This window comes from Lathyrus oleraceus, chromosome 6, assembly GCF_024323335.1.
Source record: "Lathyrus oleraceus cultivar Zhongwan6 chromosome 6, CAAS_Psat_ZW6_1.0, whole genome shotgun sequence".
In the NCBI taxonomy this organism is placed as follows: Eukaryota; Viridiplantae; Streptophyta; class Magnoliopsida; order Fabales; family Fabaceae; genus Lathyrus; species Lathyrus oleraceus.
In genome coordinates this window covers 215,095,292-215,110,462 of record NC_066584.1, presented here as the reverse complement: position 1 = coordinate 215,110,462, position 15,171 = coordinate 215,095,292, and the positions used below count along the sequence as shown (strand labels likewise).

Below are 15,171 nucleotides of genomic sequence, written 5' to 3'. Positions count from 1 at the left end.
TTTGCACAACCAAATTTTCACAAAATACCAACCTTACAACAAATGTGAAAAGGGCTCCCTAGGAGTACCTAGGATATTTTGGGTGCTTAAAACCTTCCTATTGCATAACCAACCCCCTTACCCTGATCTCTGACATTTTTACTAGTTTTGATTCGATAAAACTTTTCGGTTTTTGTTCGCTTTCTAACCATTCCTTTGGATAAATAGAAGTGCGGTGGCGACTCGACTTGTATGGTTTACCTTAGATTTAGTCAATATCTCTAATGGTAACGAATACCCCGCTACATAACCCAATTCAAGTTGTTTTGTGGTTCCAATGGCCACTTGTTAAAATCTTTTCAGAAACATTAGTCATAGGTTTGAGGTATCATAGTGGTTGATGTAAATCTCACCTCATCCTTAGTGTTGGATTATAAGCCTTCCATGCTTATTATAGGGTTACCCCTTCACTAGCATGTTGAAGCCTTCCTCACATGGTGGATTGTTGGTTTAGGTTTAGTTTTCTCCCTTTGATAACAAAAGACCTTAAGGCTTTTGATTAAAATCAATTCACCAATCTTAGAGATTTTTACTCCGGACTACGAGGTTTTGATCCTCCTTTGTGATGGTAGGTAGGCAATGGGTTCATCCATTCAAACAACAAAATATGTAAATATAATCTATTATCTTCTCATCCCTCCAATCTTTTTCTCAAATCTTTTCACAAATACCAACCTACAACACATTTTTGCAAAAAGGGTTCCCTTAGAGTACTAAGGATGTTTTGGGTGCGTAAAACCTTCCCATTTCATAACCAACCCCCTTACCTAGATCTCTAACATTTTTATTAGTTTGTTATTTGAAAAACTTCTTACTTGGCTTTTGTTCGCTTTTTAGCCTTTCCTTTGGACAAATAAAAGTGCGGTGGCGACTCGAATTATATGTTGACTTTTGGTTTAGTCAATAAACCTAAAGGTAACAAAAACCCCGCTACAGAAAAGTGGCGACTCTGCTGGGGATCATTTCTAGCCCTGTGGGTTTAGCCTACTTTTTGCTTGTATGTGTTGTATGTTTATATTTATTTGTGGCATATTTTTGTGCAAATTTAGGATGAATGTATTGTTTGTAATGTATTAATTGCTTAATATATTAATTGCTTATATGCTTGGTGGTTTCTTGTGAGATGTGTTCTCTACCCGAACTCGAGTGCACTTATGATAGGAGAATGGCATAGTCTTGTTGACTTGTGTGAAGTTATTCCTTAACAAGTTAACTTGCAAGTCCATTCACTTGGTGGAGATCTTATTGGGATCACTTATGTCACACGAGTAGTCGTGGTTAGGCATTACTCTTTCCAATAGGAACCCTAGAAACTAAGGACCTTAGATACCTAGCCCATCTTGGCCTATTTTAGGATGTAGTGTGAAGGTCGTTCAAGTGTAAGACTTGATACGATTGTTACCCGATACTACACTCATAAGAGTCCCTCTTGAGAATATTTTTGGAGGACGAGTAGTCATTTTATCCGATAATATCCAAAAGATGGGATAATGACTATGGGAACCTTTTAGAACATGATTGTCAGGTTTAAACCGTAGTACACTCCCGTTGGGTGGTTCTTAACCGAGACTCCATGCTCGTGACTCACAACAAACCCGTGATTCGCGGTCGATCCGTTCTCGTATATCCTCAAAATCAATGGAACTTGGGTGTTAATAAGGTGTAAACCATAATCCACAAAAATGGATGATTGATATTGATGATGACTTGAGCCATCCCGTGACCTTTGTGTGGTGTGACTTGCTTGATCCTTAAGTGTGTTTGTTGCATCCATGCATCCATGCATTCATCCGCATTCATGTCATCAACAATAAAGATTTTACAAGGAACTTAAAAGGTCTATTTGCAAATTTTCAGACATGGATAAGCAAAGAAGGAATACGAAGAAGTACATTTTCAGACAACCCGACTTGAAGTTCAAAGCTCTTGGAGTTTAAAGCTCGCCATGGGAAACTTCTAGCTATTCTTTCTACTAAGGTGGATGAAGGTATAATGAGTGTGTTGGTGCAGTTCTACGATCCTCTGTATCGGTGCTTCACTTTTTCGGATTTCCAACTTTTGCCTACACTTGAGGAGTATGCTTATCATGTGGGTATACCTATTCTTGACTGATTGTCGTTCAGTGGTTTAGAGAAGATTCCTTCTTCTCAAAGAGATCGCTGACATGCTTCACGTGGAGGTATCCGACATTGTTGCCAATATGACTACTGTCATACCCCGATTTTGATCCTGAAAATTTTCCATTTTTCTTTTATTTTGCACTTGGCCTAAAAATTCATTTGCATACATTCATTCCCAAATCCATATTTTTGTTACACATTGGTCATTGTCTAGGCTTTTTTGATCATGGTGCTTTTGATTATAAAATGGATTTTAATTATTTGACTTTTTTTAATTTTCAATTTGATTTTAATTTCGAATTAAGTTTAATTCCAAATTTCAATTTAATCTTAATTGTTTATTTTACTAATGATTCAAACTCTAATTGATTTTAATTTCCAAATGAATGTTAGAGTTGATATCCAAGTAATTTTAAATGAATTATAGATTAATTTGTTTTTAATTTGGTTTTTGCTGATTTGTTATTATTAATTAAATTGATATTCAAACTAATATTGGATTATTCCTAAAAATCCATATCCATTTTTATAATCAAATATCCAATAACCCAACTCTATTTTTAAATCCATATCCAAAATCCATATCCATTTTCATTATCCATTTGGAACCAATTTAAACCATAACCATCCAAATAGTTATACATTCCATACTGTCAACTACATTTTCATTCATAACATTCCATACAATCAACTACATTTTCATTCATAACTTTCCATACAATATCCAATAAACCTTCCATTTAAATTCAGAACTGCCATACAAAGTCAATTCATCACGTTCCATACAAAATAAAATGCCATAAATGTTCCATTACATTTCTATCCTCCTCCTCTCATGGTCCGATTCCAACCAATCTCTGTTTAGGATCCGACCCGAATGGTTCCCCATCGATGCCGAATTCATCTCTGTCGTCGAATGGTTGGTCTTTGATGACATCCGTGTCATCGTCACTGGCACTTCATCTGGCTATTTGCTCATTTACTCCCTCCGCACCGAATTGATTCATAGATGATTTATCCTGGACAAGTTTTGAAGTTAAGAGTTCGTGGAACAAAGAAAGACCTGATTCAAGATAGTTCCTCAGAAGACTTTTGTCTCATTATGCCCGGTGTCATTGCCCATTGTGATGGCTCTGTTGTTCAGAATATGCTGCAGAAGTGGTTTGAAGAAGCCAATCCTCAATTTCGGAATCAAAAGCAAAAGAACCAAGATTCAGAATTTCGGAATCAAAAGAGGATTTTGAAAATTCTCAAGTAAAATTACCTATCTAGTTGTGGAATATTGTCAACGTTATTATAGTGCATTGGCTGTTGGAGACAATGCTGTGATTTCAGCATATAGACTTTCTGAGGACAAAGGCAGATCTTTAGTGGGAGCTATCTTGTCTAAAGTTGTACCAGCAACATTTTCCACTATAGCTTCATTTTCTAAATTGATTTGGCGGAGTGAAAATACTTCTCCACAGAAATCACCAAAGAAATCAGAGGTGAAACCTCAGCCATTTGCTCGAGCTTCACCCCTGACATGTATAAAGGATCATCCTAGGAAAGGTGAAAAGCTTACCTTATCACCAAGTGGTACATTGGCTGCTATAACCGATTCGCTCGGTCGCATATTGCTGCTAGATACTCAAGCACTTGTGGTGGTGCACCTTTGGAAGGGATATAGGGATGCCAGCTGTTTATTCATGGAGATGTTGGTAAATAAAGATACAGCCTCATCAAGCTCCACTTATTATGAACCGATGAAGAGTGATTACTGCTTGTGTTTGGCTATTCATGCTCCCAGAAAAGGAATGATTGAGATATGGCAAATGAGAACTGGACCACGTCTTAGAACAGTTACATGTGCAAAGGGTAGCAAGATGTTGCAACCCTCCTGTAGGTTTGGTGTTAGCAATGTCTAGTGCATTTGGCAACCGTATGCTGAAGCCATTTGTTGTAGCAGAACCTGAGATCCAGGAGCAGAAAATAGAGAAGAAACCGGGTACGAAACCAAGGCCCCTGCAAAACATAACAAATGCAACCAAACCTTGAGAAATTCAAACTCAAACCATAAAAAAGGAGAATAAGAGAATCAACAATGAGAAAGAAAAAAACTTTTAAGTTATCACCTTCTGTGGATATCCCAACATTAAAATTGGAATTAATGATCAACTAAGAAAGAGATTTGCTCTTTCAGAAGCCGTGGAAGCATCAGGCGACAAAACTCTCAGAATGATGAAGTAGGTGAATTGACGTGTTCTGAACTTTTGGAAGCTCTAGAGCTTAGCCGACGTCTGTTTTTAATGAGTTATGTACATTGGTTCACCTTTGCTTAGTACCTTTGAGTCATGAGAATCTGCAAAAAAAAACATCAGAAGCTTTTGGCAGGGTATTGATGTTGGACTTAGTAATTCGAAATGAAGATAAGCTCCCTTACCGTGAGCTTAGATGGCAAGGGAATTCTGCAAACTTGCTGTTGGCTGAAAAAATGATTTATGCAAATACAAATACACTAGAAGCAGCCTTACGATTCCTTTTAGCCCGGGCATAGTTCCAACTTTTTGTGGTGACTTGCAACATAGCACATGAGATACCTATCCACACGTGGTTGAAGACTTTGCAACTGATGCATTATTCTTGGACTTGTGGTCTCTTGATAAATTTCAAAGCCTTCTTAATCAGTCCAATGAAGACCCAAAATTAAAGAAATTATTGCAGCAGGATAATCTTGTTGTACTCCTGCACCTACTTGGATGTGACTCTAATGGTCATGCACACAGGCCCTTTTCATCTATCTATCTCGACAATGTTAAGCAGGACTTGTGGCCTTGATAAGAACACTGCTCTTCATTGTGCTGTTTCAGTTTGGGTTGAAAATGATGTTGATGATGTTGCTGCCCAAGATTCTGTCACAAAATTCTCGGAAAACATGGCCGGTAGAAACTGAGTTAGCAGAACAAATTTTAAGGACAAGGAAGTTGAAATTTATTTCCTAAGACAGAAGTAGGACAGTAAATATTAGTACTGCAATCTTAATGGAACTCCTTTCATCCCTTTGTGAAGGAACTTGGCCTGCAGAATGTGTGTACACCTTTCTGGATAGGTATGTTGCTACACCTTTCTTGTTCGAGATCAGTAGTGATTTACTAGCGGGTGATGTCTCCCATATTCTTGAAAAAGAAAGTCCTGTCGAACCAAGCTTGCATTCCAAGAATGTTGTTGCAGTTGTCTACAGGTCTGCCAAAGGGCGTCACGATTACACACGGGAATATTGTAGCATTGAAGCAGCTGTTATGACGGTGATTCCAAATCTGGGTAGTAAGGACGTGTGCTTGGCATATTTGCTCCTTGCTCATGTTTTTTGAAATAGCGGCAGAGTCTGTTATGCTGGCTGTAGGTTTTGCAATTGGGTACGCCACTCTTATGACCTTGACCGGCACATCTAGTAAAATCAAGAAAGGCTTTACAAACCAAGGTCATAAGCAGCAGGAAATATCATCATTACCGAGCTTGTCAAGGGCAAACCTGAAATGTAACAGTGTGTCAAAACTAGCCAGCAAAAGCAATAAGCATTATCTTCTGTAGTAAACCAGCAAACCATGAACATACCATATCAATCTGCCAGGAAGTGATGCACCGGGAACCTAGCAGTTTGATCCATCACCATTGCCCCATGAACCTCCTGTAATGCAAAATCCACAATTGGACATATCATGTCAGCCTACCAAACTATTCCAAATTAAAAATCAAACAGAGTAGTTCTGCAACATGAAGCAAGCCAAGATCAATACCAGCGGGCCACCTTGGACCTCAACCTCGTCCACAGTCTCCAGGTTACCCGAATTTTCACTGTAGTAAAAAGGTACAGATAAAATTAGTCAAGGCAGAAAAATCCAGAAAATCCCAATTGAGCATAAGGACAAAAGCGAAGAAGAAAGCTAGGTTCAGAATACTGTTTCCGGATAATAGCATCAAATAGGACAAACTCGTTTTTGAGCAGAAAAAGCACTTCTGGAATTTGCTTCTTTGAGCTTTTGACTATCAAATCAAAACCCTAACGGTAGAAGATAAATAGGAGGAGAACGAAATCAGTAAGACACGAAAAAATTGAGAGAGGGGAGAGGCGGCCAAAATACCAAAAAAACCCTAATCCTAAAATTAAAGCAAAATCAAAGCGAAATCAATTTTTTTTGAAGAGGCGAAGGGAGAAGATTCAACCCTTACCTGAGCCGTCGCCACCGTCGAAGGTGAGCCCTTTTTGTTTTAGCCATGGATTCTTGCATCGTTTCAGAGAGATTGAGTGAGATGTGAGCGATTGGGGATGGAATAGTTGCGCTTGAGAAAGAGAGACGCGATTGGGAGTGAGATTGAGAGAGACGAGATTGAGAGAGTTTGCTGAGAGCGCGAGATAGAGAGAGGAGGACGATTGAGTCTGTTTGCGTCCCCACCTTTTTTTCTTTTTTTTTCTTTTTATTTATTCAATGCTTTATTCTTTTTTAAACAGACTTTTAAATCCCATTAAGTGAATGTTTAGAGTTCTTAAGTAGTCATTAACTGTGGTTTATTGTGGTTTATTGGTATTAGTTTCTAGTTGAGTGCTATTTTATGTTCCCAACCCTTAGCCTCTAAAACCCAACAGCCAAGTGGCTGGGTTTAATTAGGATAGCCCAACAGATTTCCTTTTATTAGTTTTTTATTTTATTTCCTTTTTTATTTATCTTGGTTCATGTATTTAAATTAGTATTAAAATAACAACTAATTATAAGTGGCCTGGTGGAGAGGAGTGGTTTCTAGGTCTTTAATGTAGTGGGTTCGATACCTCTATGTGTAGTTTTTTCCTTTTAACATTTTCTTTTATGTTTATGCTTTATTACTCATAGTTTTTTTATTATTGTTTAATAACATAGATTTGTTTTCTTTTAATTGCATCATGCATGCAAAACCATTTTAAAACTATAAAAATCATTTCTTTTCTCGATTCAATATCGAGCCCATTTTCACACCCTTGTAAGTCGATTGCCTTTAAGCATCGCCATCAACCTCACATGGCTTACTCTTGGGCCTTCTTACAATGAGCTCGTAAGCAACATCAACTAAACTTTCAATAATTTCAAACCTCGGTACTTTAATTGTTTTAATTTAATATTCAAATCGTTTTCCAAATAAAACGTGAAGAAAAAGATTACCTGGATGGAATGTCCAGTCGTAATCCCGAATATTAGGCTCAAGCTGTAAGAGCTTGTAAGTCATAAATATTCGTCTTCTCGCCAAAATATCCGTAAATACCTCAAATCACCTTCTAAATAAAGCGTGAAGAAAAAGGTTACCTGGATGGAATGTCCAGTCGTAATCCCGAATATTAGGCTCAAGCTGTAAGAGCTTGCAAGCCATAAATATTCGTCTTCTCTTTAACACTCTAATATTCAAAAATCATTTTCTTAATAAAGTTGGAAGAAAAAGGTTACCTGGAGGGAATATCCAGTTGTAATCCCGAATATTAGGCTCAAGCTGTAAGAGCTTGCAAGCCATAAATATTCGTCTTCTCTCCAAAACACCTATAAATATCTCAAACCATCTTCTTAATAAAGTTGGAAGAAAAAGATTACCTGGAGGGAATATCCAGTTGTAATCCCGAATATTAGGCTCAAGCTGTAAGAGCTTGCAAGCCATAAATATTCGTCTTCCCTCCAAAACATTCATAAATATTCGAATCTTTTTCTTAGCAATATTGGAAAGAAACAGACTGCCTGGGTGGAATGTCCAGACGTAGTCCCGAGTATTAGACCCAAGCTGTAAGAGCTTGTAGGTCACAAGTACTCGTCTTTCAAACTTCAAAATACCTAATTCCTATCTTAACCTTTTTCAATAAAGATGGAAATGGAACATGGTGTATATCATGCACTCCTGAGGCTAGGATTCGAGATGTATATCTCGCTCATCCAAGTTCTCGCCATCACTCAAAATGCATCCAACCAATCAAACTCTTTTTTCGCCGTCGTGCGACTAATCAAAGAACCTTTTTCATAAATGAAAGATATATTGTCTTAAGAGATACAAAACAATGTTTCGGCCACGATTGTTGAGTAGAGATAAATGACGCTTTTCCGAATGTAGATTTATAAATCCGTTCGATGTGTGGTATGCGTTCACTCCTCATCTGTTTTGGGTAAAATAATGTTTTCGTCGATTAATACAGTATGACTTTCGCTAAAATCGACCAACAAACAAACATTTTTCTACCCAGAACTACGTAAGCCTTGATTTCTCTTTTGAGATACGTAGGAGCAGGATTTTTAAATCTTGTCAGGCCCACTAATAAAAAACTTAGGTTTAATCCTTCGTCAAAAATCCAAAAAACATTCTCTTCTCATATTTCTTTCTTTTCCCACCTAATAAACTGAAAAGCCTAATATTTCAAACTAACATTAACGCACAATTGACCTAATGGTTCCCGTTGAGTACAACGGACGTGAGGGGTGCTAATACCTTCCCCTTGCGTAATCGACTCCCGAACCCTGATATTGGTTGCGATGACCATATCTTATCCTTTCATTTGTCTTGGGTTTTATCGATATTTCCCCTTTCCTTTTTAGGAATAAATAAAGTTCGGTGGCGACTCTGTTCAGTCCATCATTGCGAGCGTGCGAACACGCTTCGCTTTGAAGTCGTATCCCCATTTTTTTCGAGGTGCGACAGATGGCGACTCTGCTGGGGAAGACAAATCCCTAAGTGAGTCAAGCCTAGTTAGGTCGTTTGTGTGCCTTTGTTTGTTTACCTATGTGGCTTTTGTTTATTGTTTTTACTATCTCTATTGTCATATTGATATGAATTTGTTGTATTGGTTCGATTATGGTTTGGTACTTGGATACTCTGATTGCAAACCTTGTGGGAAAGACTTTTTACCCGAGTCTCGAGTAAAAACATAAGATAGGACGAGGTTGAGTAGTGCAGGTCCGCGAGATGTATTTCTCGTTGGGTCGGTACGAGAACCTTACTTAGAGTAGATTCTTGAGAGGATGTTGTCGCTCGGCAAGTAAGTTGCCGTAAGCTTTGATGTTTTCTTTAGGATCCATGACTCCGAGAACCAATGGTAGAACCTTAGTTCTTTGCCCAACTAGGAAAGATGGTTGCGTAGTGTGGGTCTGCGAGATGTATTTCTCGTTGGATCGATGCCAGAACCTCACTTAGAGTAGATTCTTTGGATGGAGTTGATGCCCGTCAAGTAAGTTGCCGCAGGTATCAAACAGTCTAATGGATCCATGACTCTAGGAACCTTTGTAACCCTAGATCATACCTGGTGAGAACCTATTCTTGGAAAGCAACCAGATTCATCAGTACCTCAGACTTTTGAACCCATGTATTGAAAAAAAAACAAATATGCATGGCTTGCATTGCATTCATTTGCATTTTATTGCATCTGCATCTCATCATAACACATGTCATTTTCCAGACAAAATACCTAAAAAAACTCATCCATCCTTTGTCCGTGATCAGCAAAGTGATTCCTAACACACGTTTAGAACAAAGAACCATGTCTCAGGAGATGATGGACGAGCTAAGGAAAAGCCATGAAGCACTAAAGGAGGAACTTAACCTTTTGAAGAGCCAAATGAGATGGGTCTTGGAAACCCTGCAAGTCTTGTTGGGAAAAGAGGGTCACCCAATATACACTGCTGCAACAAAGAGAGCTACTACCCCGCATCCATCCGGTGTTACCTCAAGTCAAGGGAAGTTCTATGTGGCAACTCCTCATTTACCAGTATATGGGCCTCCCTTAAGATGTCATCATCAACATCCTCTGGCTATTGCACCTCAAAGTCACCAAATCCAGGTTCAGAACAAAAATCAGAATCAGAACAAGAGGAACAAGGATCACAATGACTCGATTCCGGTGCCATATAGCAAGCTCTATCCGCAACTGATCCAAAATGCTTTGGTGACCCCTCGAGCTCTCACACCTGTGTCACCATACCTGTAATGGTACAATCCAAATGCAACATGTGAATTCCATAAAGGAGCATTGGGACATGACCTGGATTTTTGCTTAGCGTTGAAAGCCTTGGTGCGAGGGTTGATTAACAAAAAGAGCTTAATCTTTGAAGAAGATCATCCGAAGGTCAAGTGTGAATACCATACTGGGACAATGGGGCACTCCATCGAGGAATGCAAGAATTTTAAGCTCAAGCTGCAAGGATTGATTGACATAAGGTCACCAACACTCAAGGAGGAAGGCTCAGGTACATATACCTTGATTTCTGAGCCAGGTAATGAGAAAGGGAAAGGACCCTTGAAAACCCTCAAGGTTTTGTTCCACAAGGAAGATGTCAGGGATATGGCTAATGAGCTATCATTGTTTCCTGGTAAGAGCGTTGAGATATCGCCTTGGATTTCCAATGTCATGACCCATACCAATGAAAGAAAAGGAGAAGTGAGTAGTGGATTCAAGAAGGTTACGTTCAACGATGAGATTGACGGAAAAGAATTTGAAGATCATCATGCCAATGTCAAATAGTTTGTTGATCCCAACCTTCAAGTTTGAAGAAGTCATTTCCCTAAAGCTGGCAATCATTTGGCTGTTTCAACACTTCTTTTGTAGTTTCTTTGCATGTTGGTTGTTATTTGCTTTTAAACATTGTTGTTTTATTTGAGTTGGTAAGATTAATGAAATTTTTATGCATCTTTTGAATTAATCCATTCGTATTCACTCGTTTTTCATTTATGTTAAAAAACAAAAAACAAAATACTCCTTTCATTCACTTTTGTTTATCAAACTGTTGTGTTAACAAAGATTGGAGGGAGGATGATGAAAACGAAACACCTGAAATTGTTGTGGTATGCTTTTGAGTAAAACTTGTCGATGATGTAAGGCATTGTTTCAAATCCCTAAACACTGGAGTGATAAGGAGTTAATCCCTAGACAACCACTTTGAGCCTAGAAGTTGGTGTTTATTTCGGATCTAAAACCCTTAATCTTAACCTGGGGCAGGGTAGTTATGTTCAGATAGTTTGATCATGCATTTGATCTTTCAAAAAAAAAATCATCCATATATACATCCTCCAATTAGGTTCAACCACATGTTATCCTTCGCGCACATGTTGAAGTGTCGAAGAAGTTAAGAAAAGTTAAATTAGTGTTGGTTGATCCTTATCTACCAATAATATGGCAGTCAACACGTAAAAAATAAAATAAAAAAAGCCCGCTAGGTCAAATACCACAAAATGACTTAGGAAAAAGTTAGGGCATCCTGATGGACCGAAAGCTTCAAAGAAGCGGTCCAGGCAAAATTAGGGATAAAATAAATCAATCAAAAGAGGTCATTAAATCCTCGACAAAAACAAATTAAGGTGACTGCCATTTCAAGAAAATTCGTCTTGAACCCTCATCACACCTTCGAACCATCTTGGAAGTCGGATGCGTGTATCGAATTAACTAAACGTAGGAACTGGAGATCATCAAGAAGAAGGGGTGGGTAAAAATAAATTTTGAGCCTTATATCCTTTTGTTTCAAAAAAAAAACCGTGAACCAGACCACGTTACAACCCTTAAAAGACCTAATTGAGGCAGGGTTTATTTTGAAAGCATACTATAACAAGTTTGTGTTAACTTGACTCCAAACGATTTTTGTAAATCATTTGATGGCACCAACTTGCATACTGTGAATGACTTGATCACCATTGCGTTCTTATCAACGACTCTTTCATTGTATTTCACCCATTCATATCAATAAACTTTGATTTCAAATTTTGGCATAAGTATTGAATTAAAATTACCATTTTTGAATGAACAATCTTATTTGCGATTCAACACTTAGCATCAAAGAAATTCAATACACAGTTGAGGAACTTGGTGGAGTGAAAGAAGTCTAGTCATGGGCAAACCACCTCAGAGGCGGTAAGTCCAACTATCCAAAGGACAGTCAATCAAGAGTCTACCATTCCAGCATTTGGTTAGTCAAGATCAGACTACTGCAAGTTACAAACACTTGGGGCAAGCCATCTCGAGGTAGTCTCATGGCAAGTTGTTTCCAAACTCACTTTCAAAGTGAACATCTCCAAAGTCCCAACAAACTGGGGCAAGATGAGCCACAGAGGGGCAGAACCTCTTTCTTCGTGCTTTCAAACTACTCAAACAAATTCTGCCATACGTCAACAACTATTGAGTTTAAGACGAGTGCCCGAAAATTATGCTAGCACGATTCATTAATCCTCCAAAAGGATCCATTGGCTAAGCTGTGGCCATCAAACTGGATAGAATCCTCCTTTGACAACATCTATCATAAAATATTTGGTTGAGTTCTCGGTGTTGAGGAATCATGAGCTTCCATAAAAGCCTTTACAAACTCCCAGTCTGCCCAGTGTCAGCATTCTCATAATCATGATCATTCATATATCATGCATAAAAGGAAATTCAAATCATGCATAGCCGAAATGTACTTCGTGCTCATTTTGCATTGACTCAGGTCTTGTTGTTGATCCTATGTCCTTTGACTTTTATTCCGGGGTCAGGTCATACTTGAACCTGCTCTGAAGAGTTTTCCCAATTTTTTCAATACTATTCAGGTCATATAGGAACCTGTTGTTGAGCTTTTATTCCGGGGTCAGGTCATACTTGAACCTGCTCTGAAGAGTTTTTCCAATTTTTGTTCAATACTATTCAGGTCATATGTGAACCTGTCGTTGAGCTTTATTCCGGTGTCAGGTCATACTTGAACCTGCTCCGAAGAGTTTTTCCAATTTTTGTTCAATACTATTAAGGTCATGTATGAACCTGTTGTTGAGCTTTTATTCCGGGGTCCGGTCATACTTGAACCTGCTCCGAAGAGTTTTTCCAATTTTTGTTCAATACCATTCAGGTCATGTATGAACCTGTTGTTGAGCTTTTATTCCGGGGTCCGGTCATACTTGAACCTGCTCTGAAGAGTTTTTCCAATTTTTTCAATACTATTCAGGTCATATATGAACCTGTTGTTGAGCTTTTATTCCGGGGTAAGGTCATACTTGAACCTGCTCTGAAGAGTTTTTCCAATTTTTGTTCAATACCATTCAGGTCATGTATGAACCTGTTGTTGAGATTTTATTCCGGGGTCCGGTCATACTTGAACCTGCTCTGAAGAGGTCCGGTCATACTTGAACCTGCTCCGAAGAGTTTTTCCAATTTTTGTTCAATACTATTCAGGTCATGTATGAACCTGTTGTTGAGCTTTTATTCCGGGGTCCGGTCATACTTGAACCTGCTCCGAAGAGTTTTTCCAATTTTTTTTCAATACCATTTAGGTCATGTATGAACCTGTTGTTGAGCTTTTATTCCGGGGTCCGGTCATACTTGAACCTGCTCTGAAGAGTTTTTCCTATTTTTTCAATACTATTCAGGTCATATATGAACCTGTTGTTGAGCTTTTATTCCGGGGTTAGGTCATACTTGAACCTGCTCCGAAGAGTTTTTCCAATTTTTGTTCAATACCATTCAGGTCATGTATGAACCTGTTGTTGAGCTTTTATTCCGGGGTCCGGTCATACTTGAACCTGCTCTGAAGAGTTTTTCCAATTTTTTCAATACTATTCAGGTCATATATGTACTTGTTGTTGAGCTTTTATTCCGGGGTTAGGTCATACTTGAACCTGCTCTGAAGAATTTTTTCCCTTTTGTTCAATACTATTCAGGTCATGTATGAACCTGTTGTTGAGCTTTATTCCGGTGTCAGGTCATACTTGAACCTGTTCTGAAGATTCTTTCTCTGTTTGTTCAATACTATTCAGGTCATGTATGAACCTGTTGTTGAGCTTTATTCCAGTGTCAGGTCATACATGAACCTGTTCTGAAGAGTTTTTCTCCATGATTATTCCCCAGCATTGTCAGTTCATACATGAACCTATTGTGGAAATTTCCGTATTCGGGCTTAGTAAGTCAAATTGTGAACTTACTCTCTTGTACTCTAAGTACTGCTTATCAAATTCCACTCAGATTACTCCCCAGTGTGTGTTTGACTCTCCAGTAGGACTGTTTCCCCAGCAAGTTGTTTTTTTACCCCATTTGTCTGTCTCCCTGTAGATCATCAGTATTCCTCACCTTGGTCTGTCTAGTAGCATCTCCTGTCAAGGGTCCACCATATCCCTATCAGATAAAAAATTACAAAAAAAAAATCACGCATCCATGCGTGTCATGTCATATCATATCATATCATATCACATCATGTCATAGGGATTCAGGATCAAAACCCGGGTCTTCTTAGTATTTAACCATCTCCCACTATGATCATATGAAGAGTGTCTTGCTTCATATTCTCTAGTTGAAGATACTTAAATAGGGGCAACTGTCATACCCCGATTTTGATCCTGAAAATTTTCCATTTTTCTTTTATTTTGCACTTGGCCTAAAAATTCATTTGCATACATTCATTCCCAAATCCATATTTTTGTTACACATTGGTCATTGTCTAGGCTTTTTTGATCATGGTGCTTTTGATTATAAAATGGATTTTAATTATTTGACTTTTTTTAATTTTCAATTTGATTTTAATTTCGAATTAAGTTTAATTCCAAATTTCAATTTAATCTTAATTGTTTATTTTACTAATGATTCAAACTCTAATCGATTTTAATTTCCAAATGAATGTTAAAGTTGATATCCAAGTAATTTTAAATGAATTATAGATTAATTTGTTTTTAATTTGGTTTTTGCTGATTTGTTATTATTAATTAAATTGATATTCAAACTAATATTGGATTATTCCTAAAAATCCATATCCATTTTTATAATCAAATATCCAATAACCCAACTCTATTTTTAAATCCATATCCAAAATCCATATCCATTTTCATTATCCATTTGGAACCAATTTAAACCATAACCATCCAAATAGTTATACATTCCATACTGTCAACTACATTTTCATTCATAACATTCCATACAATCAACTACATTTTCATTCATAACTTTCCATACAATATCCAATAAACCTTCCATTTAAATTCAGAACTGCCATACAAAGTCAATTCATCACGTTCCATACAAAATAAAATGCCATAA

General features: G+C 37.8%; 1 pseudogene; it reads left to right on the top strand.

The window, feature by feature from the left end:
* The first annotated feature begins 2,962 nt into the window (after nt 1-2,962).
* LOC127094837 (uncharacterized) lies at nt 2,963-4,066 on the top strand (annotated as a pseudogene).
* The last annotated feature ends 11,105 nt before the right edge of the window (nt 4,067-15,171 follow it).